The sequence below is a fragment of the Manacus candei genome, unplaced genomic scaffold (assembly GCF_025592945.1).
Source record: "Manacus candei isolate 608988 ecotype Guabito, Panama unplaced genomic scaffold, ASM2559294v1 h1tg000076l, whole genome shotgun sequence".
In the NCBI taxonomy this organism is placed as follows: Eukaryota; Metazoa; Chordata; class Aves; order Passeriformes; family Pipridae; genus Manacus; species Manacus candei.
Window position 1 is genome coordinate 6090024 of NW_026138124.1, and position 12861 is coordinate 6102884.

Below are 12861 nucleotides of genomic sequence, written 5' to 3' on the forward strand. Positions count from 1 at the left end.
GGAGGACGGGTGGGGGTCTCCCAGGTAACAAGTGATGGGACAAAAGGAAACCACCTCAAGGTGTACCAGGGGAGGCTTAGATTGTATCCAAGGGTATCGAGGTGGCAATCCCTCTGTCCATCCAGCCACTCACTGGGAATGGGGATGGTGAGTAGGGCACAGATCAACACTGAGCAGAGGTGGGATTGTCCCTGTCCTGCAGCATTTCTTAGTGGGGAACTGCACCAAAGTGATTGTCACTCTGCTGAAAGAGCAAAAAAGACACAGGGATCTGCTTTGGGATGGTCACGGAACCTTCAGCAAAGGGTGAGGTGGCCTCTTTGGGGCATGTGAGGGCTGCTGAGCGTGGTTTCCTTGCTCAGATCTGCATCAAAGGAGCTCAGGGATGTTCTTTTAAAGCAGTTTGGGGTATTACAGTCCATCACAGCACCCAGTGCTGGCCCTTTGCGGGGGGAGCCCAGGGTTGCTCCGTCCCAGAGCGATGCTCACAGTCTCGACAGCAGAGCTGCATCTTCCCCTTCTCCTCCGTGAGCTGCCACCCTCTGGGGAAGGCACTGGGAAGATTCCTGCAGCAGAGAGGAAGCACCAGCCCCGGATTCGCGTTTGAAGAATGAGTTCGATACACGTTGTGTGATTTGGGGAATTGCAGTGGGGGGAGGACGGTGGAGGAAATGGCAGCTCGGAATATTGGGGGTAAAATAACATCAATAAGGAAGAGAGCAAGAAAGGAATCAGGCAGGGCTGCCCGTCAGCTTGCTGATTTAAGATTCACTTTGAAAACCTATTCCCCTTCAGGGGAAACACGTGCCTGCCCCGCCGGCAGCCGACCAGCGCTGCTCCGGAGGAGGCGTCTGGGAGGGCAGGGGAGGATTGCGGGAGCTGCCGCTGCATTTACAGCAAAGCGGAGTTTGGCGGTGCTGAATCGCTCGGGGAGGAGAGCAGGGACGGCAATTTCTGCTCCCACTGCACCTCGATAAAGGGAGTGCCGGGCTGCGGGTGGCTCGGGGTGGTCGTGGGGAAGGGGCTGCAGCGCGTCCCGGGGAGAGAATTGCCCTCAGTGCAGGAATCCAGGCACATCCCTCTGGGAAGAGCTTCAAAGGCTCGCCTGCCTTAAATACCTTTCCTCCTTGTAGCCTCTGCTTTGCATTTTCATTTTTCAAACACCTCATAATCACACTAATTAATACATTCTGGGATAATTCTTCCAGGCTTCCATCAAATTTAAATCAGCGTTTATTAGCATATTGCCGTGTCTGTGGTGTTTGTCCAAGTCCAGCATAACCTTGTGCTTCATTATGAACCCAAAAACGAGCTGGAGAGCAGCGAGCTGCCGTCAGGTGGCCAGCCTTTATTTTCCTCCCAGATCATTAGAGCCCTTTTTGGTGCCACGGTAGCATCTTGCAGCACTGTGCCCACACTCAGCTGCAACCAACCCGTTCATAGTCCATGTTCATCCCCAAGGAATTTTGTTGGAGCTGAATTTGGCGAGGCCAGCGCTGTCTCAGCATCTGGTTCATGCCACCAGCTCTTCCTGGTGCACTGTCTCCTGGAGTGAGCAAGTCCCTGGCATTATCCCACCCTGGTGCAAGGGCTGGGTGCCCCTTCCCCAGCCACATCCTTCTTCCTGAAGGTGACACCGTGGGATAAGGAGAGACTGGTTAATGCTGTTTGAAATCGTTCTTTGCTGCCAGAAGGGGTAATTTTGCCCTTTGATCCTGCTCTCTTCTTGCCTCCCCTTCCCTTGTGCAGCAAGAGTGATGGGGTGAGCTGGGGATGGGACAGGATGGGCACACGGGTGGCTTTTACTCTCCAAGCCCATCTATTGGAGCACACAGGAGCTGACATCCCCTCCTGCTCCATCCTTGTGAAGGCTGGGGGAGAAGGAGGGTCTCTGGAGGGGGTCGAGTCCATCAGACACGGGATGGGAGGCTGCATCCCCCTCCCTCCTGCCTGTCATCTCTCAAAGGAGGAAAGTCGATTTTTATTCCCTTTGACAGGCAGATTTCTGTGGCTGGGGAGGTGAGAAGGTTTGGAGGGTTTACTACATGAATGACTCGAGATTTTGGCCTTTACTGGGGTCAAAAGCCCCCCTGCCCTGTCCTGTCCCTCCTGCCCACTGAGAGGCACAGAGAAAGTGCAACCTGGGTAATGATAGAGGCTTAAGGATCTTTTTGACACATTAACTGATGTTCCCCGGGGAAATTCCCGCTGCAGAGCAAAGCCATCCGTCCCTCCCCTCCCCGCTCCCCCTTCCCGTTGCTCCCGGCGATGGGAATAGCCGTGATCGATCCCCGGTGTCAGCGCCGGCCCCCGCTCGCCGGGGCAGGTCAGGCCCCTGTGCCCCCAGCGCCGGCCGGGGTGCGGCGGAAAAGTCAAACAGATCCCCGTCACAGCCATTAATCCTGATTAGAGGTGCCAGGGCGGGTCGGAGCAAATCCACCCCGGCTCATCTCGGCTGTCAAACCCACGTCCTGCAGGGCCGAGCCCCTCCGTGCCCCACGTCGGGCTGGGGGGATCAGGTGTAGCCCCCAGGGAAGGGGCAGAGAGAAGGCAGGGAGGGTGGAAAGAAACGGGCAGGGGGTGTGCAGAAGCCTTTTTTTTTCAAAGGCAACACAGAAGTTTCCAAAAGAGGCAGGAGACAGCACAGGCGGCAGCACCGCACCGGGATTAACACTATCCCTAAATTTTTTTTTTTCAGCGACGGCTGTTTGCATTGAAAAATCTCAGAGACTTTTGCCTCTGGCTAACACATTTGCTCTGAAAACATTCCCAAAATATTCGTGGGGGGAGGTGGGGGTGGTTCCCAGCTGCCTGGCCATTTAGAAGGGCAAAAAAATGATCAAATTCCACCGGCTGCTCAGCGCACGAAACTCTGCTGCTGCATTAGCTGTATCAGCCCGGAAAATGTATCCTTCAATCGGTTTAAGCCTCTAGGCTTGATGTAATTTTACTGCTGCCTTCTCTCTAAGGTACTTTTACGGCTGCTATCTCTAAGTATTTACAGACGGGGAGAGCACCAAAGTGAGAAGAGACTTTGCTCAATTTTCCCCGACATGGGTGGCAGCTCAAGGGTTGGCAGGCAGGGCTTTCCCCCTCATGATTTGCAGGGACCCGCAGTGGGACCCATCCTGCTCACTGTCACGGGCAAGGAGCCTGTTTAAACACCAGCAAAACCTCCAGCCTCGGCAGGAACTGTGGCATTTACTGGTCCTTAAATCCTCCCATCCTTAGTCTTCCTTCTGGGAACTCGATTGGCTGCGGGTGCAGCTCCTCACGAGGATGCTCTCTGGTCTCTGCTACCCCTTCTACCCCTCCCGTCCTCTCTTTAAGGTCCAGCATCAGGTTCTGGGGAGGAAAAAACCCACCCCGGAGATGAGGGAAACTGCAAATCGGGTTGTGATTCTGCACGAGGAGGCAGGTGCCTGCCCACGTTGAGAACTCCCTGAACACGCTGCCGGCTTTCTGTCAGTCTATAACCGAGTTAGATCTTAACCCAAGTGCAGAATAAGCACCAGAGTCAGGCGTGCGCTTAATTTGAAGTCCGCGAGACAAAAAGGACCCGCTTAAAGTTAAGCATGCGCTAAACTGCTCTTCGAGGTGAGCCAAGTTTGCAGAATCCAGCCCTGCAGCGAGCTTTTCAAATAGAGCTAATTGCACATTGTGTGTAATGGGCAAGTTCTCGCCTCCAAAATCACCAACAATTAATTATTGGGGAGGTTCTTTAGCAGCTGCATAATAGACACCGGCAGTGCTCTGCAGTGGTTCTGGTTCCTGCTACATTTGCAAGGGTGGTGGCATTTTGCTCACTAGACATAATAAGTGGTCTATTAAAGCAGGACGGGGCTCTGTTTTAGGTACCTGATCCATCTTCCACTGGAGTGTGTCAGAGGGGGACCCACAGCCAGAAACCAAAACCAAACCATGTAGCCAAGCCAAAGTGTCCCACCTGGGGGCTGCAATGACAGACAAAGCCTTGACTCCTGAGGACATTCATCCACACTCACTTTTAAACTGAACCCCATGAATCAGCTAATCCCAGATCCGAGGGTCCTGAACTCCATCCAGCTTATCTTCCCTTGGATTAAACCCATCCTAAATACACCCCATGCCCATGCAAGACTCTCTAAATGCTTTTTATAACCTATTTTTTATCCCGCCCTGCCAATGGAAAGTTAATTTACCCACACAACCCCAGAACTACCACGACCTTCTCCAGCACCTTCTCCTGGGTTTTGACATGTTTCAGCCAGTTTTCCCTCTTCCAGTCATTTTAAAACAGCCTTTATGGAAAAGCTCCAGATTTGGGAGGCAGAGACGGGAAGTGACTGTGGAGAGCAACAGAAAACTCGTGCTGTGATTTTGTAGGTGCCCTTTCATCCCGCCCCTGGAAGGCAGGAGGGATGCCCTCCAAAGAGATTTGTTTTCCTGCCGGGTGGGGCGAAGCCCATCTGTCCATCCCTTCATCCTTTGCATCTCAATTTAGCCAAGGCTGAGGCAGGGCCACTTGTTGCCCTGACCATGCAGACGAAGGTAGGGTTGTTACTGTAGTAAATGAAATTCATTAATCAAGAGGGAGAGAAAATCCTGAAGGGAAGAGAGCTCATTCATCCACTCACTGACATGTCCAATGGTGCTTTTGTTTGCCTGCATCTTCATTGTGTCGTGTCTCACACAGGCAGAAATTTCAGGACTGAGCAGAGTTGGAAATTCCAGCAGAAGAAAGACAAAAATCCCCCCTCCCCACCTCCCTTTGCATCCTCCAAACTGGGGAGGTTGCTAAGTGACAGCATTTCTGCTCTCACTAACTCACTGTGAGAACCTGAGCACTTAAAAGCAAGAAAATGGCTATTTAAGGACATTATAACTCATGTTCTTCAGCAGAGACCAACAGGCTGTTTGTTCTTGGAGGAATGGGGGTATTTTCACCCAGGACTTAAATTTGGAGGGGATGAGTAATGGCTTTGATGGGAATTTGGCCTTGTCTGCACCGTGTCTGCACACGGGCTGGAGGTGGAGTGTGTGCAGGGACCCACGGGTGGGGTTTAACCCCATTTGTGGCTGCAGAGCCCAATGGGCAGAGCTTGGCAGGTCCACACACCCCTGCTCTGTTTCCCTGCTCTGTGTGGGAAATCCAGGACCTCACTCTAGGAGTTCTGGGAGTCCAGCACCGTGGATCCTGTCCCAGGCACGGTGCTGAAGAGCTGATCCCAATTTTACTTAAAAGGGGAGCGAGAGGAGCTCACTCGGCCCTTTACAAGCCTGGCTTTATCCAGACACGTTCCCAAATGGATCAGGCAGCCCCAGTATCCCACACTGTAGCTCTGGTGCCCATCACCAGCAGCAGAGCTGAAGACAATCAGCCTGGCCCTTCCCTCTCCTCGCTGCCAACCAGCTCCATTTATTCTTTTTTCTTCCGCTGTTGTTGGGATTGCTATTCTGTGATCCCATTTAAAATCATTGATTTACCACAGAGTCCTCAATAAGCAATTTGGAGCAATTGAAGCTGTTATCTTGCTATAGATCACATGCTGCTGGGAGTGGGGGGAAAGGGGGAAGGAGAGGGAAAATAAGAACGAAAAATGGCTGGAGCTCCCCACGGCCATCCTGCATTGCATTCCACACCTCTGAGCCCCAGGGAGGTCTGGAGGGGGTCTGCATGTCGTGGTCCAGGATTGGGAAGAGGGTCTTTGCTCTCTTTATTAGGATTTATCCTGGATTTACCAGCTTGGGCTGGGACCCAGGGGCTTTGTGGGGTGGGCAGGCATGGCACCTGCAGAGCCCTCAGGATAGGGGAGACCTAAGGCAGGTCCTGAGGGTCAGAACTTAGGAATGAGCTGGATTTTTCCACCATTGATCAGCAATAACCACAATCACGGACATGGGCACTTGTGGAAAGTGTAACACAGCCCCTGTGCACCAGTGCTGGAAGTTCTTCTTCAACTCATAAATTCATATTTTTCATAAATTTCTCCTTTCTCTGCTGGGGAGGAAGGTTTGCAGCCCTGGATGTCACTTCCCTTCCAGGATAGCTTTCCCTCCTGTGTTTTCTGCCACGTTCTTTGGAAAAACACCTTTTTTTTTTCTTTTTTTTGAAACACTGTGGGTTTTCAAGGGAAAGGAGAAGGAAATCCCAACCTGATTACAGGGCAGGTTTGCCATCTCTGCATCAGTGAGCTTTGAAACAAAACACTCCCCAGCCACATCAGGCAAATAGCAGTTTGCAGGGCCATTGAGGGGGAGGATAAAACATTCCAACACTGGGATGAGGGCTGTAGTTTTTAGCAGTAGGTTTCCAGTACCTTCATAACCCACCTGGAAAGGAGCTCAGGTCTTCAGAGTGAGAAATGCCCAAACCCAAAAGCACAAAGAAGGTGGGTTTTAGAATACCTGTATTTTCTCAACCACAGCCATTAGCTGGAATCAAATCATAAGAGCCCAGGGAAGCTGCCCCAGAGACTCTTTGCTTCCACACTAATGGATGGAGAACTCCCTCCTGATCATAACCTACAGCACAAAGCCTAAATACAAAATCAGGTAATAGAGAGAGGGCCTGGCAAATGTGTGCACTGCAGTGATTTGAAACAAATTGTGAACGTTTTGAGTGTGGAGAGAAAAATAAACTGGTTATAAAACAGCTACCTGAGAGCCCTGGTAATGACAGCTTTAAAAACACACTAATGAAATGATTCAACTGCTTTCAAGAGGATTTGGGAGCTGCTGTTTGGGGGCAGAGATGTTCAGGAGGGTGCCTGTGCCCTGTTTGCATTCACAGTGTACAGACCCCTCGAAGTGATGCTGTCAGCTGTGCTGGAACCAGAAATTATGTTTCTTGGTGAAATGGCACTGGACTTGTTGCTGCTGCTCCCAGAAAGCCCTGGTTTGTCTCTCTCACACCTCCAGTGCTTTCTGCTTGGTCTGGCTGAAGTGGACATGACCTGTGGTGCTTTTCACGAGGGCTCTTCCCACCCCAGCACACACTGCCAGGCTGGGTGGGTACCCACAGCAGTGCCTGGTGTGATCCCAGCCCATGGAGAGGGCCCAACAAAACCCAACAAAGTGCCCCAAGGAAATACCTCAAGCTTGAAAGTTGTAAAGGTCCCCAAATGCCCAGTTTTTCTGGGGGGGAGAGGAAGAACTCAGTGACAAGGTTGTTACATCCTGAGCCAGGACAGGCAGCTTTCCTCAGGCTGCAGGACCCTGAGCTACCTCCCTCCTCACCAGCTGAGAGCCCAAATCCTTGAAACCTCCCCCAGATGGGATCATTTCCATGCTGAAGGGCTTCATTCTGCCTTCAGGGATGCTGCTCCATCTTCCCTCTGCCAAGCACCCCAGGGCCATGCTCCTGCACACACACACCCCAGCTCCCCTCCAGCTTTTTCCAGAGGCATTTTGGTACCTCCAGCTGTTGGTAGAGCTGAGCCAAGGCCAACCCCTCCAGAGAATCTCCACACGCTCAATATCTCCTTCTCAGCAATGCCAACAACAGATTTATTTGGGCTTTTTCTTCCTCCTGGTTCTGGAGTGGTTCAGAAGAAAAAAAAAAATCACTTTCCAGAGACATCATCTGTGCTCTTTCTCTATTCCAGTCAAAATCAAAAGGGCTTGGGTTGATTTCCAGCTTTTTAAGGCAAAAAATAAATAAATGCAATCAAAGGACGTGTCAGGGGGGAAGAAACCTCAGATCAAAAGATTGAAGCCGCTTATGGCAAGCCAAGAAAATGTGTCAAAAGGAAATATTTTTTTATTTTTGAATGTGTTTTTTCTGTCCTTTTTCTTCTGGAGTGTCTCGGTGTTTCAGCCACGAACGATCGGGTTAAACAGGGACAAATCCAGGGGGCTCGGAGCAAACTCCCAGGATGCAAAAATGCCCATTGCAACAACCAAGGTGATGCTTCCCCAGCCCCAGCAGCATCTCTGCCACTGCCCAGTTTGGGGCATCACTCCCTGGAAGCAATAACACTTTGGGGTTTGAATGTCACCGGGGTGAGCAGCATCCAGGGAACTTCAACTGATACAGGGCGGGGTTAGATGGGATATTGGGAAGAAATTCTTCCCTGTGAGGGTGGGGAGGCCCTGGCACAGGTTGCCCAGAGAAGCTGTGGATGCCCCATCCCTGGAAGTGTTCAAGGATAGGTTGGAGCAACCTGGAACAGTGGAGGGTGTCCCTGCCCATGGCAGGGGGTGGAACGAGAGGAGATTTAAGGTCCCTCCAACCCAAACCATTCTGTGATTCATCAGGTCCCTGCAGGCATCTGGGGTGGGGAGTAGCTTAGGGGAATGCACTGACTCCCCATGAAGCTGCCTCTGCTTTTAGATGTTTCTGAACCTCCTGGTCAATGACAAGTGTGGCTGGGAGGAATCAGGAGGAATTGGGAACAGCAATAAGGAGGTGTGGATGGGTGGGCATGTGGAGAAGAGGCACAACCCTCAGTAGCCACTAGACATCAATGATGGGACTCAGATCTGCTCATGGCCTTGCAGAGGTGATGGTGGGTGCAAGTGAGCTGGGGCCAGTGCTCCTCTGTGTGTCCCAGCTCATGTCCCCTCTCTCGAGCTCCCTGGAGGGCTCCAGCTCCATGAACTGGTGGTTGGGTTACACCAATCTCAGCACAGCATTTTCCCCCCCTCCACCACAGATACAGCTCACAGAACCCTCCTCATTCCCTGAGTAACCCCAGGACCACTCGATAGCAGCCGCCAGCACGACGTGAGCAGCAATTATTCCTCATTTTTCTTGACTGTGTGTGCGGGAGAGCCGGGAAAGGCGGCGTCTCCGTGTGTCCCCCCCTCCAGGCCTAAACCAGGGTGATGTTTATTAATCTGCTCAGTGGAGCCCTGCCAGACAAAATGCATTTCTCTGCTGAGACAGAAAGCGATGGGCTCCCAGGAACCAGCCATATTATTTACATGGCATTGATCGGTGCAGAGCTTCTGCTGGCTCAGCAGTTTGAACCCCTGGTTTTCATCAGCGGAGTGCTTAACCCTTGGCTAATTGGATTTGCGTCGTTAGGGTGATCTATGCTGCCTCCAATTATTCCATGCACGGTCCTGGCTGGGCACCTGCTGCTTTCGACTGGGACACGGAGCCAAAAGGCTGAACCCCTGCAAGGTCGGGGCGGGCAGGAGTGTCCCAGTGTGTTGGGACATCAACTCCCTGGTCAACAGGGGTGACAGAGCTGGAGCTGGAGCTGGGTGGAAGTTTGGGCCGAGGGAGGATTTTATTTACCCTGGAAGTGAGTGTAGATGTAACTGTCTGAAATGGCACCTTGCAAAGGACAGAGCTAAACATGGTAAATGCAGGGAGGGGGACAGGACAGGGAGGGTGTGAAAACTGCCTGTGATTAATTACTGAGCAGTGAATTACTGTTACATTAATTAGGTTGCATCTGAGACAGCAGCCCTGAGCCCACCTATACCCACAGGCTAAGGACATATTAGTGTTAGGGTAAACTGAGGCACAGGTGGGTGAAGCCATGTCACAGGGGGGCTTTGAGGGAGAGGGGCTCTGCATCCTGTCCCTGTTGTGCTGGATCATCACAGAGTTGGTGTTTCCATCCCTAGTCTGGTCTTGCCAGCTGCATCCCAGTTTGAGCCATTTTTTCCTCAAAGCTGAGCTGGTTTCCCCAACCATGGAGGTCTCCATCCTTCAGAGCAGTTCCTTAGATTCCCAATGAAGGGAGTGATAATAAAAAAAAGTTGTAAAACCACTAATTTGCAAGGAATGAAGATCCAAGATTTTTTCCTGCATGGCTAAAAGGCTTTATTTTCCCTGGACTGGCACCAAAAACCACTCATTGCTTTGGCCCCAGATGTGAGAAGACCCCACGAGCTCAGCTGTGCCTCCAAAGCCAGATATCTGGGAAGTGCTTTCTCCCACAGGGAGAATGAAGGGCCCTGGCCCTGCACAGCCCTCCCAGCCTGGTTTTCAATCACATCCAAGAGGAGCCCTTTAATGGGACATAATGCCAAGCCCACAGACGGGTAATTGGGTGCCGTTCACTGAGCCCTGTCAGGGGAGGTCAGACAAGCCGCCCTTTCGTGACCTTTAAATCCACGAACTAACAAAATTGGGGCTTTGCTGCCGGGACAGCCAGCAGCATCTGCTGCTGCCCTGCCTGGCTCTGCCGTGAATCCAGGAATAGCTGGATTTAGCAAAGCTGGGCACTCATTGCACCCTCTGTGGGGAGCGATCCCATTGCTGCGGGCGAGCGTTCCGCATCCACTCCGGAGCAGAGCTGGGATGGGGGACAAGGCATCTTTGGGCAGGGCAGTCCCACCAGGCATCAGACCCCCACGAGGACAGTGGGTCACCCAGCAGCGTTGCCCTGTGCCTGAGTGATCCCATCAGCAGGACAGGAGGGAAATACGGGAAATGGTTCCCCCCCTCTCCGGTGCTGAGTCGGTGAAATGAAAATGAGCCTGTTACCTTACGGGAAGCCCATTTAAAATGCAACCGTGGTTAAAGGGATCTGCCTCTCCTAATGCCATCGTGAAAATACCTTTATGGAGGCACTGGAATGAAAGCCCAGAGCAGGTTTGGGGGAGCAGCCCCGGGAGTTGGGAGCACGGCTGTCCGGAATCACGGAATCACAGAGTGCGATTTGGGTCGGAAGGGATCCTAAAGCTCATCTCGTTCTAAGCCCCTTCCACCAGACCAGAGAAACCCCAGAAAGGCACTAGAATTCCCAGCAAGCCAAGGCGAGGCCTGGAGAGCAGCAAAAGTTCTCAGCAAGCCCTGAAAAACCTTCTAGATGGGCTCCAGTCCCACCATCCCCGGAAGGTGCGGGGGGGGGTGTCCTAGAAAATGCGGGGAAATTCAAAGCAGGATCCTAAAACCCTGTGGAGACTCTCTGGTGCTCCTGGATGATTGGGAGACCTGCAGCCCACTCCCCACCCCAGGGCTGCTGGATGGGGGGGCCCCATCCAGCTCCAGCTCCTCTCCCTGCACCAGCAGCCATGCCCAGAGGAATATTTAGGCAGCACAGAAGGATCCACAGTTGGGAGGGCAGGAACAGCTTCCCAGCACAGAGGAGAAGCCCCAAAAGTTTGGTATCTGTCGGGCTTTCCTATTCCTGCTCCCTGGAGCTGCTCGGGAAGCCCGTCCTCAGCTCCAGCCGGTGTGTGGATGAGAGCATCCCTCCTCTTTCCCTAGGGAGGGATCTTCGCTGAGCCAGGCAGAAAATGCAGCCGCGAGTCCCCAGAAATACCGGTGCAATTACCAAAGCAATTATGTCCTGGCTGCCGCGCAAATCCTGCCCCGTTAATGCCGACAGCGGGGAGGGGCAGCGGGCGGGTCCTGCATTAATTAAACTTCTCTGGGACAGTCGGAGATGACTGCGGAGAGGCTTTTCTTATCACTTGTGTTCCCTGAAAATAAATCTCCCGCGCTGCCAGGACTATCCCTCCATCCCCTGCGATGTGAGGCAGCTCCAGACGCAGGACTGGATGGAGGCAGCATCACAGCGATGGAAAAGCGGTTGGATCCTCCAGAGCCCCTTGGGTTTTGGGGTCCCTGTCCCTGGGGACAGGGCTGCAGGTGGAGGGAAAGTGGCTGGAGGCATCCCAAGGGGAGTACAACAGGGATGAGGGGGGAAGAAATTGGGGGAAAGGGGCCCTGATGGCTGTTACTGGTTGAGATAAAACCCAGGACATGAGGAAATGATGGGGGAGATGATGGGGGGATGGAGGAGAAGGGAAGGGGGTGACCTGAGCGGAGGAGAATTCCTATTTTTCACTCTCCTTTGATCCCTGCTCTCTCTGTTGCATTAAGACATTGATGCTGCATGAGGTTTGTTGGGTTTTTTAAGAGTATTAATTTTTAGAGGAATTTTTAAGGCAGGACTGGGGGGACCAAGCTTCCCTCTGGGAGGTGGGGGGCATCGGGGTGCAGGGGTGTGGGTCTCCAGCTCTGCCTCCTCCTCACAGGTGGCTTGTGCAGCCTCACAACTGCCAAATTAAAATGCAAATACGTCCCTGCCTGCCGGGAACAGATAGTGAACTGCTAAACAGGGAAAAGGCAGCGGGAATAAACAGAGAGAACACTGAGGGGATCTGGGAGAGAGGCTGCTTTTTAATTATTTTCCTCTTTTTTTTCTTTCTTTCAGTGAGACTTGGCTGTTTGGTGGGGGATTATTTAATGGGATCTGAAGCAATAAAAGTGGTGGTTTTGGATTGGGTGGGTGCTGGGGCACAGGTGGCCAGTCCTGGTGGGTGCCACCAGCCCCCAGAGCAAGGGTGGGCTGCAGCCTCCATCGCCCCATCTCCAATTGCTCTCTGGGTTGTTTTTTGGTTTTTTTTGTATGATGTCCCAGCTGGATCATTCCTATGAGAAAAAAACAAAGTGGCAGTAGCAGGAGTGAACAGGACCAGCTGGGGAAAGGACCAGATCCCATCAGAGCCTTCATAATGTTCCTCTTTTCCTGCACTTTGTCCCTGGTGTTTTGCCTGCTGCCTCCTGGTACGTTTGCTGACGGGCTTCAAGGGCATCAGGAGCCCAAATAAATTGGTGGTGAGCTGCTTCCCCGGTGCTCCTGATGCCCACAGGGATCAGTTGAGGGCTGAGATGGTGGGTGATGCTCAGGGGCATGGGTGTGTGTATTTATGGATGTTTGAATGTGCATCCACACACCCTTGCACCTGAGCAAAGCCCTTTGCATTGATCCATACAGGGACCACACAGGTACATCCTCTCTCTCTCTCTCTCTCTCTCTCTATATTTATATATATAAAGAAATAAACATATATATGTGCACACTCATATTATAGATGCATATATATGTATAAAGTATAAATACATATATATGTATAAAGTATAAATACATATATATGTATAAAGTATAAATACATATATATGTATGAAGT